Genomic DNA, 21,148 nt, shown 5'->3' with positions numbered 1-21,148 from the left:
ACCGCAATGTTCATTGCAGCACTATTTACAATAGCCAAGTCATGGAAGCAACCTAAGTGCCCATCGACAAACGAATGGATTAAGAAGATGTGGTACATATATACAATGGAATATTACTCCGCCATAAAAAGGAATGAAATTGGGTCATTTGTAGAGAAGTGGATGGATCTAGAGACTGTCATACAGAGTGAAGTAAGTCAGAAAGAGAAAAACAAATATCGTATATTAATGCATATATGTGGAACCTAGAAAAATGGTACAGACGAACCTGTTTGCAGGGCAGAAATTGAGACACAGATGTAGAGAACAAACGTATGGACACCAAGGGGGGAAAGCGGCAGTGGGGTGGGGGTAGTGGGGTGATGAATTGGGCCATTGGGATTGTCGTGTATAAAATTGATGACTAATAAGGACCTGCTGTATAAAAAAATAAATAAAATAAAATTCAAAAATTAGAAAAAAAAATCAGACAGCCTCTTTGTTCACAATATTAAAAGACATCTGGAATTAGCTACAGTAAGGGATTGAAAGTTGCCTGAAGAATGGACACAGAAAGGCTGTGTCTGTGGATGCCCTGTCATTTGGGAGGGTGGAGCTGCTGGCCCTTCCTATTGACAGCTGTCTTGTAAAAAGTGCAGAAAAGGGAAGGATGGCTTTAGTCATCTTCCATCATTCCTTTCACTGGGTCTTTCTGTGTCATCTCATCCAGCTGTCTCTTTGTCCCTTCTTCCATCCATCAAATGTTCTCCATAGTCAGGTCAACCCAGTTATTGATCCAACAGAATAGCTGCCTGTGGAAGTTTGTAAACATATGCCTCTCTTGCTTATGTATAAAGTTTTCCACTTTGTTCTGTAAGCCCCACCCCTTGAACTTGACAGTATCCAGTTTATATGCACACAAGTATGGGCAGTCTTTCTGATTTACAAGTTCTTGCTTCCAATTGGAGTCAAGGGTCCTCAGCCTGTTTTGATAGATTTAAAATTTTCTGGATCTTCCTCTGCCTTGTAATGCTGTCTAAGTACTTCACTTTGATCTGCAATGTCTATATATATGGCTTCCACATGTTTCCATGCCTCAGGCTCCAGTTTATGCACATTTTCCTGGGTGCCAAGATCTGGTTTATGACAGGTTTCCATTCTAATCAGAAAGCCTTCTTTCATGTACTCATTTGTAATAACAGTTTTGCAATAAAAGTAGTCATTCCATGATTTTTCATATATATCCAGGGCTTCATCTGGGGCCAGCATTCGAAAAAATGTGGGCACTTTGCCTTGTAAGTGGTAGATCTTGTGCGTGTACTGGCCTTTCTCACTGTTCTTTTCATAGGGCTCGTTCATCAGGACCTCCACACTTTCACCACCACCCATTCCCATTTTCCCTGGCCTCTGCCACAGAATACAGCTGCCCTACATGACACTCTTCTACAGATGCAGGTAGGATGACTCCATACTCCTTGAACAGCACCATGTTGCTTCCCAGCTCGAGCGTTGCCCACTGCCTGCCCAGCCTCCCACGGCTTCTTGGCAGCCCCTCTCCTCGTGGCCCGGACTGCTGCCTGTGCGACTTCATCGTGGTCTGCTGTCCCCGCAGCTCTCTCTGCTGTCACTGCACCGGCTCCTGCTGCCCCGGCCTCACCCCATCCCGCCATTTATTTCTTTTAAAAACAAGCCCAGGTAATTTTTACAGAACTGTGCTATTATTTTGTATGTGGTGCAGTTGTGGTTTTTTTTGCATTATATTACATATACTATTAATCCATTAATGTTTTTTCTAGTGCTTTCTTTTTGAAACCAAAGACAATTCTTTGATAAGATCAATAAAATTGATGAAACCCCAAAGCCAGACTGATCAGGAGAAAACAAAAGGGAGAGAAAACACAAGTCATCAATTATAGGAATAAGAGAGATGACATTACTACACATTTTACAGACATTAAAATAATAATAAGGGTGTGTTATGGATAACTTTAGGCTAATACTGTGGACACTAACATATTGCAATGTTTTTTCCACTTCTCTGTAAATTTGTGTGTTCATGTGTGTTTGTGTATCATAGTAAAAAAAAAAAAATTAAGATTTAAAGCAAGGGAGAAAATCATGCATTAGTACATAAAAGCCAAATAAAATGGAAAAAAAAAAGCTGGAGAAAATATTTGCAATATAATGACAATCCAAGGAGTATTAGTTCTAATATATAAGTAGCTCTTTGAATCTGTATAAAAAGATAAACATTCCTATTAAGAAAAAAAAGGAAAATTTCAAAGGAAAAATTTTAAAAATGGCCAATAAAAATAAATGTGTTTTTATACAAATATACATAATAAGCTCAATGTTAAGTAAATATAAAGTATTCAACATTAGGTAGAATTTTCAGCTGTCACCTTTTCAAAACTATTTTAATGAAAATATTTAGTACTGGCAAGGCTATAGGTTAACATACTTATGCACTGCAACAGGCATTTTTTTAGAGAGTCTGGAAGTTATTATGTATCTGATAAAATATGTCACAACTCTTTCAAAAAGTACTTCAACACTTTTGCCAATGAATTCCTCATCTAACATTTATGAAAAATTTGTTTATCAGAGTTTTAATTTCATGACATTTCATGGAATATTAGTCATCACAATGACTAATAATAAGTATTGGTTAAATTACACTCTACATATAATACTTTAATAGGCAAACGTTAGAAATAATTCTTTAGAAGAATATGTAATGAGAAGAAAAATTCTCAATTTATATTAGCAATTAAAAAACAAATTACAAAAAGCATATATAGTATAATCTCATATTTTTGAAAAATTGAAGACTTTGGTAAAATTAAAATAATGCTTATTTCTAGCTAGTGTTTTAGGTGAGTTTTGTGTAAGTTTGTGTTTTTTCCTTTATTATGCAAATTTATACAATAAAAATTTATTAATTTTATAAACATTATAGAACCAAAAAACCTATTTTCTTGTTAAAAATATTTGCTTAGCATTTTTCTTGCTTGCTTTTTGTTTACTGGGTGGATTGTAGTAGATGGTGTGTTTTTGATTTAATGTAGTAAAATGTACATGGCTTGGAGTATTTCATTTTATGATTTTTACCCATGAGGCCATTATATCCTTCCTAAGTGTCTTCACTTAGAAAGAACAGTCAGCAAATATACTGAGAGGTACCTTCCCTAAGTAAACAGAAGGAGAGTATTGAAACTAGCTACTGGGCAGAAAGGCTCATTTTGGGAATTCTGCTCTTAGGTCTCTAGGTTCCCATTCAAAGATGAGGTGCAACACTTTTACAGTTGAAATTCAAATAGTACGATTAATCATTCTATGTTTCCCCAAAGGAAACAGTATAGTTTCTTCCCACTGTCAAGGTTTGTATAGCCTAGGAAAGAAAAAAATTAAAGAAGAATCCATGATTGCTGCATCTGACTGCTTGACTGCTGGCTATGCTTGATGAGCACCTTTACCATAGCAGGCAAACTAATGAAACTTTCTGAACCTCAGTTTTCTCATCAGAAAATACCTGAGCAAATTGATTCTTAATTTGCATAATTTTGTGAAGGTTAAATTAAAGTGTTGAAAGCACCAGGCTTCCAACATGGTTTATGTTTTATTATGGTAGGTCTTATGATATGGTACCCTTCAGCAAGCCTGAAACTAGAACAACGTGCTGTTTTCAACAATAGCACAGTAATCTCTTGGTGTCCCACTACATGGTAAATAATATGTGTGTAAATTTTTGAGACTGTTTTGCTCTTGTGACCTATTGAAATAGTCTCATGACTTTAAGGTCATTTGTATATGCTGTTAAAATGAGACAATGATTTTACAGTTTAATATATCTCCCAAGACTCTTCTTTATTATTCATTACCTTAGTAGTTTATCTTAGATATTCCTAACCATGTTTGCTAAAGAAATTTTAGAATGGTATATAATGGCATTGCCCCAGGCAAAAACTTTGATTGATATTTTCATTGTCCTGGTTTTCACTTATTTAACTCAACAACTTTTTTTTGAATTTTATTTTATTTTTATATAGCAGGTGCTTAATACTTATCTATTTTATACATATCAGTGTATACATGACAATCCCAATCTCCCAATTCATCCCACCACCCATGACCCACTTTCCCCTTGCAGCATCCACATGTCTGTTCTCCACATCTGTATCTCTACCTCTGCCTGCAAACTGGTTCATCTGTACCATTTTTCTAGATTCCACATATATGCATTAATATATGATATTTGTTTTTCTCTTTCTGACTTACTTCACTCTGTATGACAGACTCTATGTCCATACACATCTCTACAAATGACCCAATTTCATTCCTTTTTATGGCTGAGTAATATTCCATTGTATATATGTACCACATCATCTTTATCTATTCATCTGTTGATGGGCATTTAGGTTGCTTCCATAACATAGCTATTGTAAATAGTGCTGCAATGAATATTGGGGTGCATGTGCCTTTTTGAATTATTGTTTTATCTGGGTATATGCTCAGTAGTGGGATTGCTGAGTCATATAGTAATTTTATTTTTAGTTTTTAAGGAACCTCCATACCATTCTCCATAGGGGCTGTATCAATTTACATTCCCACCAACAGTGTAGGAGGGTTCCTTTCTCTCCACACTCTCTCCAACATTTATTGTTTGTAGATATTTTGATGGCCATTCGGACTGTTGTGATGTGATATGTCATTGTAGGTATGATTTGCATTACTCTAATAATTAGTGATGTTGAGCATCTTTCATATGCTTTTTGGCCATCAGAATGTTTTCTTTGGAGAAATGTCTATTTAGGTCTTCCACTCACTTTTTTGATTCGGTTGTTGATGTTTTTGATATTGAGCTGCATGAGTTCTTTGTATATTTTGGAGATTAATCCTTTGTCAGTTGCTTTATTTGCAAATATTTTGTCCCATTCTGAAAGTTGTCTTTTCATCTTCTTTATAGTTTCCTTTGTCGTGCAAAAGCTTTTAAGTTTCATTAGGTCCCATTTGTTTATTTTTTTATTTTATTTCCTTTACTCTAGGAGGTGTATCAAAAAGGATCTTGCTGTGATTTATGTCATAGAGTGTTCTGCCTATGTTTTCCTCTAAGAGTTTGATAGTGTCTGGCTTTACACTTAGGTCTTTAATCCATTTTGAGTTTATTTTTGTGTATGGTGTCAGGGAGTGTTCTAATTTCATACTTTTACATGTACCTGTCCAATTTTCCCAGCACCACTTATTGAAGAGGCTGTCTTTTCTCCACTGTATATGAGTTTATAAATATAAAGAAGACATATTAAAAGCAGCAAGGGAAAAACAACAAATAACACACAAGGGAATCCCCATCAGGTTAACAGCTGATCTTTCAGCAGAAACTCTGCAAGCCAGAAGGAGTGGCAGAACATATTTAAAGTGATGAAGGAGAAAAACCTACAACCAAGATTACTCTACCCAGCAAGGATCTCATTCAGATTTGATGGAGAAATTAAAACCTTTACAGACAAGCAAAAGCTAAGAGAATTCAGCATGAACAAACCAGCTTTACAACAAATCCTAAAGGGGCTTCTCTAGGCAGGAAAAACAAAAGAAGGAAAAAGCCTACAAAAGCAAACCCAAAACAATTAAGAAAATGGCAATAGGAACATACATATTGATAATTATCTTATATGTAAATGGATTAAATGCTCCAACCTAAAGACATAGACTGGCTGAATGGATATAAAAACAAGATCCATATATATGCTGTCTACAAGAGACCCACCTCAGACCTAGGGACACATACAGACTGAAAGTGAGGGGATTGAAAACGATATTCCATGAAAATGGAAATCAAAAGAAAGCTGGAGTACCAATTCTCATATCAGACAAAATAGACTTTAAAATAAAGACTATTACAAGAGACAAAGAAGGACACAACATAATGATGAAGGGATCAATCCAGAAGAGGATATAACAATTGTAAATATTTATGCACTCAACATAGGAGCAACCTCAATACATAAGGCAAATACTAACAGCCATAAAAGGGGAAATTGATAATAACACAGTCATGGTAGGGAACTTTAACACCCCACTTTCACCAATGGCCAGATCATCTAAAATGAAAATAAACAAGGAAACACAAGCTTTAAATGATACATTAAAAAAGATGGACTTAATTGATATTTATAGGACATTCCATCCAAAAACAACAGAATACACTTTCTTCTCCAGTATTCATGGAACATTCTCCAGGAGAAATCATACCTTGGGTCACAGAAGAAGCCTTGATAAATTTAAGAAAATTGATATAGTATCAAGTATCTTTTCTGACCACAATGCTATGAGACTTGATATCAATTACAGGAAAAAATCTGTAAAAAATACAAACATATGGAGGCTAAACAATACACTAGTTAATAACCAAGAGATCACTGAAGAAATCAAGAGGTAATCAAAAAATACCTAGAAACAAATGACAATGAAAACACCATGACCCAAAAGCCATGGGATGCAGCAAAAAAAGTTCTAAGCGGGAAGTTTATAGCAATACAATACTACCTCAAGAAACAAGAAATATCTCAAATAAAGAACCCAAACTTACACCTAAAGCAATTAGAGAAAAAATAACCAAAAAACAGCAATGTTAGCAGAAGGAAAGAAATCATAAAGATCAGATCAGAAATAAATGAAAAAGAAATGGAGGAAACTAGAGCAAAGAACAATAAAACTAAAAGCTGGTTCTTTGAGAAGATAAACTTAACTGATAAACCATTAGCCAGACTCATCAAGAAGAAAAGGGAGAAGACTCAAATCAATGAATTAGAAATGAAAAAGGAGAAGTAACAACTGACACTGAAGAAATACACAGGATCTTGAAAGATTACTACAAGTAAATATATGCCAATAATATGGACAACCTGAAAGAAATGGACAAATTCTTAGAAAATCACAACCTCCTGAGACTGAACCAGGAAGAAATAGAAAATATAAACAGACCAATCACAAGCACTGAAATTGAGACTGTGATTAAAAATTTCCCAGCAGACAGAAGCCCAGGACCAGAAGCCTCACAGGCGATTTCTATCAAACCTTTAGAGAAGAGCTAACACCGATCCTTCTCAAACTCTTCCAAAACATAGCAGAGGGAGGACCACTCCCCAACTCATTCTATGAAGCCACCATCACCCTGATACCAAAACCAGACAAAGATGTCACAAAGAAAGAAAACTACAGGCCAATATCACTGACAAATATAGATACAAAAATCCTCAACAAAATACTAGCAAACAGAATCCAGAAGCACATTAAAAGCATCATTCCCCATGATCAACTGGGGTTTATCCCTGGGATGCAAGGATTCTTCAATATATGCAAATCAATCAATGTGATAAACCATATTAACAAATTGAAGGAGAAAAAACATATGATCATCTCAATAGATGCAGAAAAAGATTTAAAAATTCAACATCCATTTATGATAAAAACCCTCCAAAAAGTAGGCATAGAGAGAACTTTCCTCAACAGAATAAAGGCCATATATGACAAACCCACAGCCAACATCATTCTCAATGGTGAAAAATTGAAACCATTTCCACTAAGATCAAAAACAAGACAAGTTTGTCCACTCTCACCACTATTATTCAACATAGCATTGGAAGTTTACCCACAACAATCAGAGAAGAGAAAGAAATAAAAGGAATCCAAATTGGAAAAGAAAAGTAAAGCTGTCTCTGTTTGCAGATGACATGATACTATATGTAGAGAATCCTAAAGATGCTGCCAGAAAACTACTAGAGCTATTCAACGAATTTGGTAAAGGACACAAAATTAATTCACAGAAATCTCTTGCATTCCTATACACTAATGATGAAAAATCTGAAAGTGAAATTAAGAAAACACTCCCATTTACCATTGCAACAAAAAGAATAAAGTACCTAGGCATAAACCTGCCTAAGGAGACAAAAGACCTCTATGCAGAAAACTATAAGACACTGATTAAACTGAAGATGATACAAACTGATGGAGAGATATACCATGTTCTTGGATTGGAAGAATCAACATTGTGAAAATGACTATACCACCCAAAGCAATCTACAGATTCAATGCAATCCTTATCAAACTACCAATGGCATTTTTCACAGAACTAGAACAAAAAATTTTACAATTTGTATGGAAACACAAAAGACCCCGAATAGCCAAAGCAATCTTGATAAAGAAAGCCGGAGCTGGAAGAATCAGGCTCACAGACTTCAGACTATACTACAAAGCTACAGTAATCAAGACAGTATGGTACTGGCACAAAAACAGAAATATAGATCAATGGAACAGGATAGAAAGCCCAGAGATACACCCACGCACATATGGTCACCTTATCTTTGATAAAGGAGGCAATAATATACAATGCAGAAAAGACAGCCTCTTCAGTAAGTGGTGCTGGGAAAACTGGATAGATACATGTAAAAGAATGAAATTAGAACACTCCCTAACACCATACACAAAAATAAACTCAAAATGGATTAAAGACCTAAATCTAAGGCCAGACACTATCAAAGTCTTAGAGGAAAACATAGGTAGAACACTCTATGACATAAATCACAGCAAGATCCTTTTTGACTCATCTCCTAGAGAAATGGAAATAAAAACAATAATAAACAAATGGAACCTAATGAAACTTAAAAGCTTTTGCACAGCAAAGGAAACCATAAACAAGACGGAAAGACAACCCTCAGAATATGAGAAATTATTTACAAACGAAGCAACTGACAGAGGATTAACCTCCAAAATTTACAAGCAGCTCATGCAACTCAATACCAAAAAAAACAAACAACCCAATCCAAAAATGGGCAGAAGACCTAAATAGACATTTCTCCAAAGAAGATATACAGAATGCCAACAAACACAAGAAAGAATGCTCAGCATCACTAATCATTAGAGAAATGCAAATCAAAACTACAATGAGGTATCACCTCACACCAATCAGAATGGCCATCATCAAAATATCTACAAACATTAAATGCTGGAGAGGGTATGGAGAAAAGGGAACCCTCCTGCACTGTTGGTGGGAATGTAAAGTGATACAGCCACTATGGAGAGAGTATGGAGGTTCCTTACAAAACTAAAAATAGAACTACCACATGACCCAGCAATCTCACTACTGGGCATATACCCTGAGAAAACCATAATTCAAAAAGAGTCATGTACCATAGTGTTCACTGCAGTTCTATTTACAATAGCCAGGAAATGGAAGCAACCTAAGTGTCCATCAACAGATGAATGGATAAAGAAGATGTGGCACATATATACAATGGAATATTACTCAGCCAAAAAAGAAACAAAATTGAGTTATTTGTAGTTAGGTGGATGGACCTCGAGTCTGTCATACAGAGTGAAGTAAGTCAGAAAGAGAAAAACAAATACCATATGCTAACACATATATATGGAGTCTAAAAAAAAAAAAATGTTTTGAAAAACCTAGGGGTAGGACAGGAATAAAGACACAGATGTAGAGAATGGACTTGATGACACAGTGAGGGCCAAAGGTAAGCTGGGATGAAGTAGGAGAGTGGCATGGACTTATATATACTACCAAATGTAAAATAGATAGCTAGTGGGAAGCAGCCACATAACACAGGGAGATCAGCTCGGTGCTTTATGACCACCTAGGCGGGTGGGATAGGAGGGTGGGAGGGAGACGCAAGAGAGAGGAGATATGGGGATATATGAATATGGATAGCTGATTCACTTTGTTATAAAACAGAAAATAACACACCATTGTTAAGCAATTATACTGCAGTAAAGTTAAAATAAATAAAATTTAAAAATAAAGTCTATTTTATCTGATATAAGTATTGCTACTCCAGCGTTCTTCTGATTTCCATTTGCATGGATTAACTTTTTCCATCCCCTCACTTTCAGTGTATATGTCCCTAGGTCTGAAGTGGGTCTCTTGTAGACAGCATATATATGGGTCTTGTTATTGTATCCATTCAGCGAGCCTGTGTCTTTTGGTTGGAGCATTTAATCCATTCCCATTTAAGGTAATTATTGATATGTATGTTCCTATTTCCATTTTCTTAATTGTTTTAGGTCTGTTTTTGTAGGTCCTTTTCTTCTCTTGTGTTTCCCACTTAGAGAAGTTCCTTTAACATTTATTGTAGAGCTGGTTTGGTGGTGCTGAATTCTCTTAGTTGTTGCTTGTCTGTAAAGCTTTTGATTTCTCCATCAAATCTGAATGAGATCCTTGCCTGGCACAGTAATCTTGGTTGTAGGATTTTCCCTTTCATCACTTTAAATATGACATGCTACTCCCTTCTCGCTTGTGGATTTTCTGCTGAGAAATCAGCTGTTAAACTTACGGGAGTTCACTTGTATGTTATTTATCATTTTTCCCTGTTGCTTTTAATAATTTTTCTTTGTCTTTAAATTTTGTCAATTTGATTACTATATGTCTCAGCATGTTTCTTCTTGGGTTTATTCTGCCTCGGACTCTCTGCACTTCCTGTACTTGGGTGGCTATTTCCTTTCCCATGTTAGGGAAGTTTTCGACTCTAACCAGCGGTCTCTTAGGCCGTCTTCATTTCTTTTCATTCTTTTTTCTGTTCTGTGGCAGTGAATTCCACCATTCTGTCTTCCAGGTCACTTATCCATTCTTCTGCCTCAGTTATTCTGCTATTGATTCCTTCTAGTGTATTTTTCATTTCAGTTATTGTATTGTTCATCTCTATTTGTTTGTTCTTTAATTCTTCTAGGTGTTTGTTCTTTAAATCTTCTAGGTGTTTGTTCTTTAATTCTTCTAGGTCTTTGTTAAACATTTCTTGCATCATCTTGATCTTTGCCTCCATTTTTTTCCCGAGGTTCTGGATCATCTTCACTATCATTATTCTGAATTCTTTTCCTGGAAGTTTGCCTATCTCCAGTTCATTTGGTTGTATTTCTGGGGTTTTATCTTGTTCCTTCATCTGGTACATAGTCCTGTGCCTTTTCATTTTGTCTATCTTTCTATGAATGTGGTTTTCTTTCCACAGGATGCAGGATTATAATTCTTCTTGTTTCTCAATAACTTTTTGTTTATATGATGGAGGTTTTGTGGTAGAAATTTTTAAAAATATGGTGAGAAACTTGTCAGGCAAAATTTATACACATGCAAATTAATCCTGTTTGGTTCTCAAGATCATGGTCCACTATGAACACTTAAAGAAATAGATTGACATAAAATTTCAATGAAACACACATTAGCTCTTACACATTCCATCTACTGTCCAGTCTGGAATGAGTGGTCAGCATAGTCTGCAAAATGATAAAACCACTGGTAGACCATAAGCCATGAAACACATTTCTCCTTGTGATGTTCATGAGTGTGAGCTTGTTTGATGTGTACTTACTGAAGTGCTCAAGCTGTTTGGCTTGCAATTAGAATGAAAACTAGCCCATGGGCCAACTAGCCCTTGAAACCTCATAAGTAGAATTGGACCTAAGCTTCTCTCCCAGAAGAAGGAAACAAAATGTGTTTATATGCCTATGAGTACAGGGTAATGAAGGGCAGATGTTTAGGTCCAGTAATTCTTTAAAGACCATTTTCATTCATCCACTAATTTTTTCATTCATTGACAGAATTAGCACCTACTAAGTGTCAGACATTGTATAAGGTTTTCTTAGTGATGGAATATAAGAAACTAACGATCCATTCAAAATTTTTTTTGTTAAAAACTGTCTTTGTTTACTTAAGCTTGTGCTTAAGATTTTTGTGAGATGGATTTTTGCTTACCACAATCACAATTTTACCTGCTTGGATAGGAAGAAAAGAAAGATAAGAAAGAGCAGATTAAAAAGAATATAAGAAAACCATTTTCTACAATTCCTCCACTAAAGGATATACATGTATATTTATATCCCATATATATATTATATATACAGAAGTAATTTACATATATATAATATATATATAAAGTACTTTATATGTGTTTGAAAAGTACAGAAAAACTTTACTACTACAAATATTTAGGTTATATATATATCATACATATATTTATGCTAAATATTTGTAGTAATAAAGTTTTTCTATACTTTTCATCAGCCAATCAGGACTGAGCCTGTCTACATATGAATAAAGATGTCATAAGAACAGTTTTTATGATATGAGCCACATTTACTGTTGCTATGGAATTCCCTCCAACTCCCCATGTTCCCTCTGGTCTGAAAGGCATCTGTTAGATTCAGACCTAACACATAAACCCCAACACTGTTAGGGGGTTTGCAGAATTGCTAAGATTAAAAACAATATGGTACGTGAATATGTGAATAGGGTAGCTCTTTTTCTGAGAGGGGTGGATCTTTATTCTGTTTTAGAGACAAGTGTCAGAACATATATTTTGTGATACAAAGGCTCAGAATGGGCAGGAAATTTTGAAAGACAAGTCCACCCCACTATATCTTGAAAACCCCGGAGTCTTTTTTTTTTTTTTTTCTTTTTAAATCCCTCTTCCCTCCTTTCCCTCACGGTTTTTAGGGTAAAAGCAAGAGTCTATATTATGAATTGAAATACTGAGGAATGGGAGAAAATAAACATAAGGAAAGAATAACTATCAGGGCTTCCAGCTGGCATCATGCTACCTGCAAGTGAATCTATCCCAGTCCCTTGTGTTTCTTCAGTGCATTGCATGATTTTAACAGTCATGGTGTCTAACTTTTAGCTTCTATTGTGCTTTTGGTGTAGCCAAAAGCAATTCCTAAGTCAAGTGCTTTTCTTTTTACCTTTCCTCAAATTTTTAACAGCTAATATGAAATACCAAAACACCACTAATTGAAAACTGATTTTGGAACCAATTACAAAGCCAGCTCAGTTAAGAAGAACACATGGAGATGTTTCATCAACTACCTCTGTCCCCACTGGAAGTCTCTGTTAAATTTCTCTGACTGGGGCCTAAGTAGTAATTCTCAGCTCTCTTGCAATCCAAAGAAGAATAATTTGCAAATTTAGCTACTGAACCTTAAGGAAAACTTTACTAACAGGACTTTAATTCCAGGGTTACCACAGATAAAATTAATTATATCTTTGAAAGGATAATGTAAGTCAGATTTATTGTTATGTCCAAAGAAAAATATTTAATAATGTCTTATCTTTTCCATGAATTCTAAAATTCTTGGGTGTCAGACTAAATGGTTCACATAACAATCCTAAGCTGTGGGCTTTATCATTCTAATTTAACAGATGTGAAAAATGAGGAAAATAATGTGACTAGAGCTCAAATCCAGAAAGGGTTATCTGATATACAAGGCTGGACTTCCGATTACAATATTTGCCCTTTGTTGAGAATTTACTGTTTTCATGCTCTGTGCTAAGTGTTTTATGTGCATTATCTCATTTAATGTTTACATAAACTCTATGGTATAGTTGCAATTACTTCTCATTGTTTTCTAGATGATAAACCTGAAGCTTAGAGAATTAAATTAATATCCCCTAAGCCACACAACTAGTGAAGGCTAGAGCAGGATCTTAGCCAGTCTTTGACTCTGCACTCTTCATTCTCATCCACCAGACAGTGCCATTGCCACTATTTCATCTGTGTTTGAAAACAGAGTTCATATAGATCGTTACTAGTAACAGAATGGGTATGTGGAAACAGAAAAAATAAGGGAGGCAAAACGTAGCATAGTGCATAAGTATTGCAATTCAACATAGAGAAAGACATAGGAGAGTGAATCTAATTCCCCAGAGTGCTGGGACTCCTCTCTGTTTGTTAGGGTAGAAGGACGTGTGGTTGAAAGGGTGGGCCAAACAAAGTCCTAAGTTTTCCAGTGAGTTCTATTCTGCTTCTTTGTGTGTACTTGGGGGATGTCAAAGACATATATAGAGCTATGTATGGCAGAGAGGAGTTAAAGCAGACCATGTTCACTCACATACTTCCAAAACAAAAGAGAGATTTTCTAATTGGTCCAGCCTTGCTAAATATGCCAAAGACGTGTAAAACATAACTTTTTCTATAAAAGCATCCTAAAAACTTATATTAGAGATAAGGGAGGTACAATCCAGACATACCAAACCAGACCACTAGTATTTGTCTCTCAAACCAGCCAGACAATAAGGTATCTAAGAGTTCAGATAGCCACATTCAGATAGCCAAAAGCAGGAAGCTGATAGATACCATGAGTATCAGGGATGATCTGAAAATGTTGAATTAACTGATAATTTTTGGATATGCTATTTTCTTAAATCCTTTAACAGGTGGTCCTTTCCCCACTAGCTGCAGCAGCATCTATCACAAAGTCAAAAAATTATGAACCATCCACCTAAAGTAGAAATTTCTCTATGTATAGATGATAATTTGTGATGAAATCAAGTACAGTAGTGAGGGAACAAGCTTGTCCCTTTGCGTTTGACTATACAAGGAAATTAGGTTGCAGCCTCCAATTTTGCCCAGTGCTTAAAGTGACCAAGAACCTATTTGAAGAGAAAAGGAAAATATGGTAGCAAGTTTTTTACTTCATGCATTTAGTACATGTGTCTTGCTCAGTTAATGTTAACTTCTGAAAGATTCCATCCTCATACCATGATGCCAGTCAGATTGGTCTGACTCAGATGCACAAGAACACAAACCTTGCACTGATCTATGACTAAATCTTACCACAATTTACTATTAAAATTGAGCATTATCACACATTATGAGTAAAATTACTCCCTTGAAAGAATGGTTGCATGAAACCTCCCCACCTACTGCCATGGGTAGCTTAACGAAATCCCTTCAGGTTTTGCTGGGCAATCTTTACTTTTTCAGGAGAACTCAAATAGCCATGTAAGTGTAAAGATATTAACTTAAAAGGCTGCTTAGATTCTGACGATATTTTTAAGTTGATGAGAGACAGTATAAAGAATCTATTTTGAAACATTTTGGTTTATAAAAAAGCTTGACCCTTAATCAAGTTCTTAAAACAACAATAGAAAGCACAGTAACCTCAAGATACCAAAATAATAAAATTAACACTGACTTCAATGTACTAGAAAATTAAAATAATAACAAATATTTATTATGAACTGAATACATACCAAAGACACTGTCAATATTTTCAGGGCACTCAATTTCACACTTCCGTGTAGTAGGGACTATCACTGGCCTTATTTCACCACTGAGGAATCTGAGGCTCAGAAAGGTGAGGTTAATTACGCAAAGTCACAAAGTAAGTAGAAGAGTCAAGATTGAATCCAGGTATTCCAGATCAAGAGCTCATTATTTAAAACAACAAACTGATTTGAGTCTTTTTGAGGAAAAAAATCAAAAAGAAAAATATTCTATTAGGTCTAGGATGCCATAATCCCAATTCAACAAAAAGATGCCTGAAAATCATCTATAATTAAAGGGCTCTACTGAAACTAAATCAGTGTTACAGAGACCAAAAATATTAATGGATTATTATATCTTGGTCATATTTCAAAGGATTTTATTTATAAAGTGCCAAAGAGCTATGTTAAGATGTAGATTTCCCTGTGAGAGTGAATAGAAGTGAAGTAAGTGTATTTCCAAACTCTTAAATGCCCTTCTCAGAGGCAAATTGAAGTCATGTGTGTAGAGCAATGACATAAGATTACTAGGCTTATAACGTCAGGAAAACTGCTTAACATTTTTAAACCTATTTCTTTGTTGGTACACACACACACATCCTATTCTACTGTCTAAAGGGTTGTGAGGGTGGCATAAATGTCTAGTGAAGGAGAGATTGCTGGCAGTAATAGTAAAATAAGTAATTTGGCTCCACCCATCCACTGAAAAAAACTAGAAAATTTGAATTTAAAAACTCTGCTCAAAAGCATCAGCATGGTGATAAGACAATGAAGAGTGAATGGGTCAAGATGCTGGAGACAAGGAAACCCAAAGAAATAGTTCAACATTTGGGCTATATTTACCCTAGGGCGAGGGCATCTGCACATTCTGGACAAGGCAGCTGAATAGCTGAGAAGTTGAGCAGAGTTTTGGACAGACCCCGAGGCTCAGGGGATGAAAATTGGAGCTCAGCAACACCCCCTACACACACACACACACACACACACACATACACACACACACTCTCAGGACATTGGGTTAAGAAGTCTAAAGTTTACACTCCAGGAGTAAAGGTGAGTCAAAACTAGATTGGCCTTTACAATAACTGAAGCTCTGATTGGATACAGGAAATAAAGGGCTTCTAGTGCACCAAAGACAGGGGTTCTGTTGAAAGAGCACACAGTAGGGGATCTTAGGTGCTGTCAATGCTTTATTTGTGGCCTGAGTGGTGTTTACAAGAATTATTGACTTCATGACAGCTTATTGGTCTATACAGTTATGATTTCCATGCTTTTCTCTACTAGTTTTATCTTTCAGTAAAAGCATATTTTTTATGATAGGGACATAGTAAAGGGACAAAGTAGGTAATTAAATTGTTAATCCCACTAAGGGATCATAAGTAAAGAAAAAAGTATAGGAGACCCTGTAAGTTAGTAATCACTCAAGAAAGCAGATTTGTTTAACCACAAAACCAAGCAGGCTTGCTTAGTAACAAAACCATGCAACAGAAGCATAAGAAATGCCCCAAAACAATAAAACAATGGTGGAGTGAGACCCACATCCTGCCCAGTAAGGTCAGTAAGTTAACGATTCCTAGGACATGCTCCTCTGTGCACACTAAAAACAAACACAAAAAAAAAAAAAATAAGGAAAGGTGACATTATCCTGAAACCTGAGATGATTTACCATATTTTAGTATATGTTACTGCCTTCTTGCGCATTTCCATTGTGCCGTGACAGTCCCAGTTTGACCACGTAGGGACAAGAAAACTCCCCCGCCCGACATGGAGGAGGAACTGATGATGGAAGCATGACATCTAATCAAGAATGAGGAAAAAGTGATCTTTTACCCTTCCCCACTTTTCCTTTGATTATAAAACTGTAGCCAACTAAGTTCTGGGTGTGACACTCCCTTGTCCACCCACTTGTATCTCTCACAAGCATCCTATACTAATAACTCTTTCCTTACCTGTCACTATACCTCTTGCTGATTTCTTTCTGCACCAAGACAGAGAGGAACTTATGCTCTACTAAGTACTGAGATCCATTCTGTCAGTTTCATTTATATTTAAGGCAAAAACAAACAAACAACAAAAAAAAACCTTGTAATAATCTCTGGCATGTGAGAAGTTTATTCTTTCTATAGTATTTTAAAAAAATTTTGTCAGTAGTTTAGATAGATAGATGATAGATAGAAAATCTACAATACCAAGCTTTTAGATAAAAACAAACACACAATAAGTAAATAAACACAATAAAATACCAGTATAAATCCTGAAAATTCAGGACTGTGTAATACTGAACTGAGGCTTCTGCTTCTTCCCTAGAGTTTGATAATGTGAGCCACAATGTTCACTGATGGCAAAGTACAAGGCAAAGAATTCATGACTGTGTACACTGCTGCCAGGTATGAAAAAAGAGAGAGAGAAAGCGCAAAGGAAGGAAGGAAGAAAAGAGGGAGGGGAAGGAGGTAGGGAGGAAAGAAGCCTTCTGAAAACCAGATCCCTGGAGCATTGAAACCATTCTATTTTCAGTAAGATGTCCAGGTTCCCAGCATACCCATTTCCAAAGACTTCTCAAGGGTCTGGCTTCCTCCTAGAGGGTCACATCATGTGTGCATACCTAATTGTTCAGGAATTTCACTGAGCACAATCCATTAATGTGAAATCCTCTTGCCAAGGTTTCAGAATAAAACAATATAATGGCCTTATTTTTTTTTCTTTTAAAAGTGTCCATCTGTCTTAATCAGATTTAGTAGAGACAGGGGCAAACTAATCTCCCAGAAGAATTTAATGTGAGGTAGAAAAGAAATGTTAGCTATCCTTACCATCCAAAACAGCCAGAGGAGAGCTACCTTCTCTCATCCTGACTCCCAAGATTCTGTCAATTTCTACTCAATTGTTGAAACTTTTCCTTTTTTCAGACCATAACTTTGTGCTTTTAGAATGTAGCATTCTTTTTTTTTTTTTAAACATTTTTATTGGAGTATAATTGCTTTACAATGTTGTGTTAGTTTCTGCTTTATAACAAAGTGAATCAGTTATACATATACATATGTTCCCATATCTCTTCCCTCTTGCATCTCCCTCCCTCCCACCCTCCCTATCCCGCCCCTCTAGGTGGTCACAAAGCACCGAGCTGATCTCCCTGTGCTATGCGGCTGCTTCCCACTAGCTATCTATTTTACATTTGGTAGTGTATATATGTCCATGCCAGTCTCTCACCCTGTCACATCTTACCCCTCCCCCTCCCCATATCCTCAAGTCCATTCTCTAGTAGGTCTGTGTCTTTATTCCCGTCTTGCCACTAGGTTCTTCATGGCTTTTTTTTTTTTTTCCTTAGATTCCGTATATATGTGTTAGCATACTGTATTTGGTTTTCTCTTTCTGACTTACTTCACTCTGTATGACAGACTCTAACTCCATCCACCTCACTACAAATAACTCCATTTCATTTCTTTTTATGGCTGAGTAATATTCCATTGTATATATGTGCCACATCTTCTTTATCCATTCATCCGATGATGGACACTTAGATTGCTTCCATGTCCTGGCTATCGTAAATAGAGCTGCAACCCAGCAATCCCACTACTGGGCATATACCCTGAGAAAACCATAATTCAAAAAGAGTCATGTACCAAAATGTTCATTTCAGCTCTATTGACAATAGAATGTGGCATTCTTGAAAGCTTTGATTATAGTCTTTGGAAACCAGGTAAACTGAAGCCCAAATACCAGCTCTGCCAGCTATTCTATTTTTAGTTATCAAGCACGCCACATCATTGAGCCTCACTTTCTGAATCTGTTAAATAGACATAATCACCAATGACCCAGGGTTAATGTTAATGAATGAAGAGCAAACATTTCAGGGCCTGGGACATGAAAATCTCAGCAAATTCTATTATGCTATTTCCTTCTGCTTCTCTCTCATTTTACTTGTTTTTTCAAAAGACTGTGTATTTGTGATTGGCTGTGCTATTATATTCCAAGGCAACCAGTTGATTCAATCAATGTAGATTTTGAATTACACTCAAACCATACCTCATGTTGCATTTTGGATCAAATAGAATGCTTGATGATTTGGAATTGAGGCTAAGTGGGCTGTATGGTGAGCAAGATGACCTTGACATTTCCCTCAGTTTGACTAAATTTTAGAAGACAGGCTTTCTGACTCTAAGCTCCTGACCTCCCCCTTTTTAGCATTTACTTTAGAAACCTGTGATTGTAAATCCTTTCCTTACTACTTAGAGGCATAAATCTTTTGAGAAAGTTTCTTGCCAGTTTTACATACCAGTAATGTCTTTCTCAAAGACCTGGGAACCATTTCTTTGAAATGTAATCATCAAAGAAGATAGTGCCTCTATCTCCCAGTTTCTGTGAGAAGGTAGGGGCTTAACTGCTCCAAATTGTAAAACTACGTCCAGTCATGAATATATGAGAAAAATGAGAAAATTTCCTTCTTTTAGGTAAGGCCAATTAGCAAACATAGATGACCTACCCTCCTATGGAGTTGGGTATTTCTGCGTATTCAGATTTGGTCTATGTTCTCTTCCCTTTTGCTGACAATAATATTGGAATACAATCAACTTCTGTCTACTGATTTTGTCCAGTATGATTTCCTTCTTTAACCATGGATACATAATTTTTTGCACATTGATATTAGTCATGAATGAATATACTCCTGTAATGATTTGTTCATATCTGTATACCTGTAAACTTATCAGAGTTTCTTAGACAGAAAGACTATAGACAATCGTAAAGGAAGAGTACAAGATATAAATCAAAAGATATGTCATTGATTTAATGTATCAGTGAGTTGATGAGTGAGTCAAGAAATATTAATTAAATTCAGAGAATTTGGAGTTAGTGTGAGTTTTTCCATTCATCAATCAATCAATCTCTCTTTCTAACCTTCTCTCTCACTCCTTTTATTCTCTTTCCATGCATTTATTTCCAAAGTTAAATGTAAGAGGTAGTTAAAAATAAGTAAACACTTATACATGGTACACAGACAAACAATTCAAGTGAAACACGTATTTTAAAATAGCATTTTTAAAAATAGTATAATATTAGTAACATACCATTTAATATGTGGCTCACTAAGTGTTCAGCACCTCAAGCAGGATCTGCTCTATTGTTTTTTACAGTCAGGTAAAGTTTCTCTCTCCTACCTTTAACTCATTTCCTATAGAAGTGCTGATTATCCAAAAGAAGAGTTCAGTTCTGCTTTCTAAATGGAGATAGTATCAGCCATCTTGATATGTCTGTTTGCTCAACTGCTTTTCAGCTGTAATACTGTCATAAATACCTTCCAATATACTTTTATTCTTAAGAAGTTATGTATTAATAATTAGTGAGTTAAACCTGTTCCATCTGTCACATCAGATTATTTCCTTTCATAATAGGAACTTATGAACAGACTGTGCAGAATTTATAGGCTCTCTCTCTCTCTCTCTCCCTCTATCTCTTTTAATATGACTCTCACTCAAATTCTTTACTAAGCAGGCAGAGTTGTATCTAATATCCATGAGATGTTATTACTTTAAAAGAAAAAAAAGGAGGTAGAAATCAATGTCAGTTTGTTCAATAACAGGGCAAAAGTGAAGAGAACACTTTTGAAAACAGCAGGTGAGGTTTTCAATTTGGAAAGCAATCAGAATATCAGTTGTCTGCCTTCAAGGGCAGAGCTCATAGCTATATACCAATAGAGGGGGGAGATCTGAATGCAGCTCTTCTTTATTTTGAGATTCACACATTTACAAAGACATTCCTGACACTCCTACTTATATTCTGATTCTGAATGCTAATGCAGTGAGTCCCAGCTTTGATTGTTAACAGTCTGCCTAAGACTTGTTGCTTGCTTCTTGATATACCTTATCAAATTTCAAACTTACCTCAAAATTTAGAAATATGACTTTAAAATATGGGCACATATTAGCCATCCAAAAAAAGGCCCACTGAGCCCTGAAATTCAGTAAACATTTACAGAGTCCTACTCTTTGCCAAGCAGTGTACCAGGCATTGAGGATACAGAGATGTTTTGCTTACAATGAATGTCAGTGGTGTATTTTTAAAAGTTAAACTTGAATGTGGATTAAACCCAGAAAAATATAATGCTGTACATAATGTTAGGAGCTCCTTACTTCCCCAGTA

General features: G+C 35.8%; 1 pseudogene; it reads right to left on the bottom strand.

The window, feature by feature from the left end:
* Positions 1-655: 655 nt before the first annotated feature.
* LOC137755000 (phosphatidylinositol transfer protein alpha isoform pseudogene) lies at positions 656-1,468 on the bottom strand (annotated as a pseudogene).
* Between the last annotated feature and the right edge of the window lie 19,680 nt (positions 1,469-21,148).

Source organism: Eschrichtius robustus, chromosome 20 (assembly GCF_028021215.1).
Source record: "Eschrichtius robustus isolate mEscRob2 chromosome 20, mEscRob2.pri, whole genome shotgun sequence".
In the NCBI taxonomy this organism is placed as follows: domain Eukaryota; kingdom Metazoa; phylum Chordata; class Mammalia; order Artiodactyla; family Eschrichtiidae; genus Eschrichtius; species Eschrichtius robustus.
The sequence above is the reverse complement of the archived record's forward strand: the minus strand, read 5'-3'. Positions and strand labels throughout refer to the sequence as shown.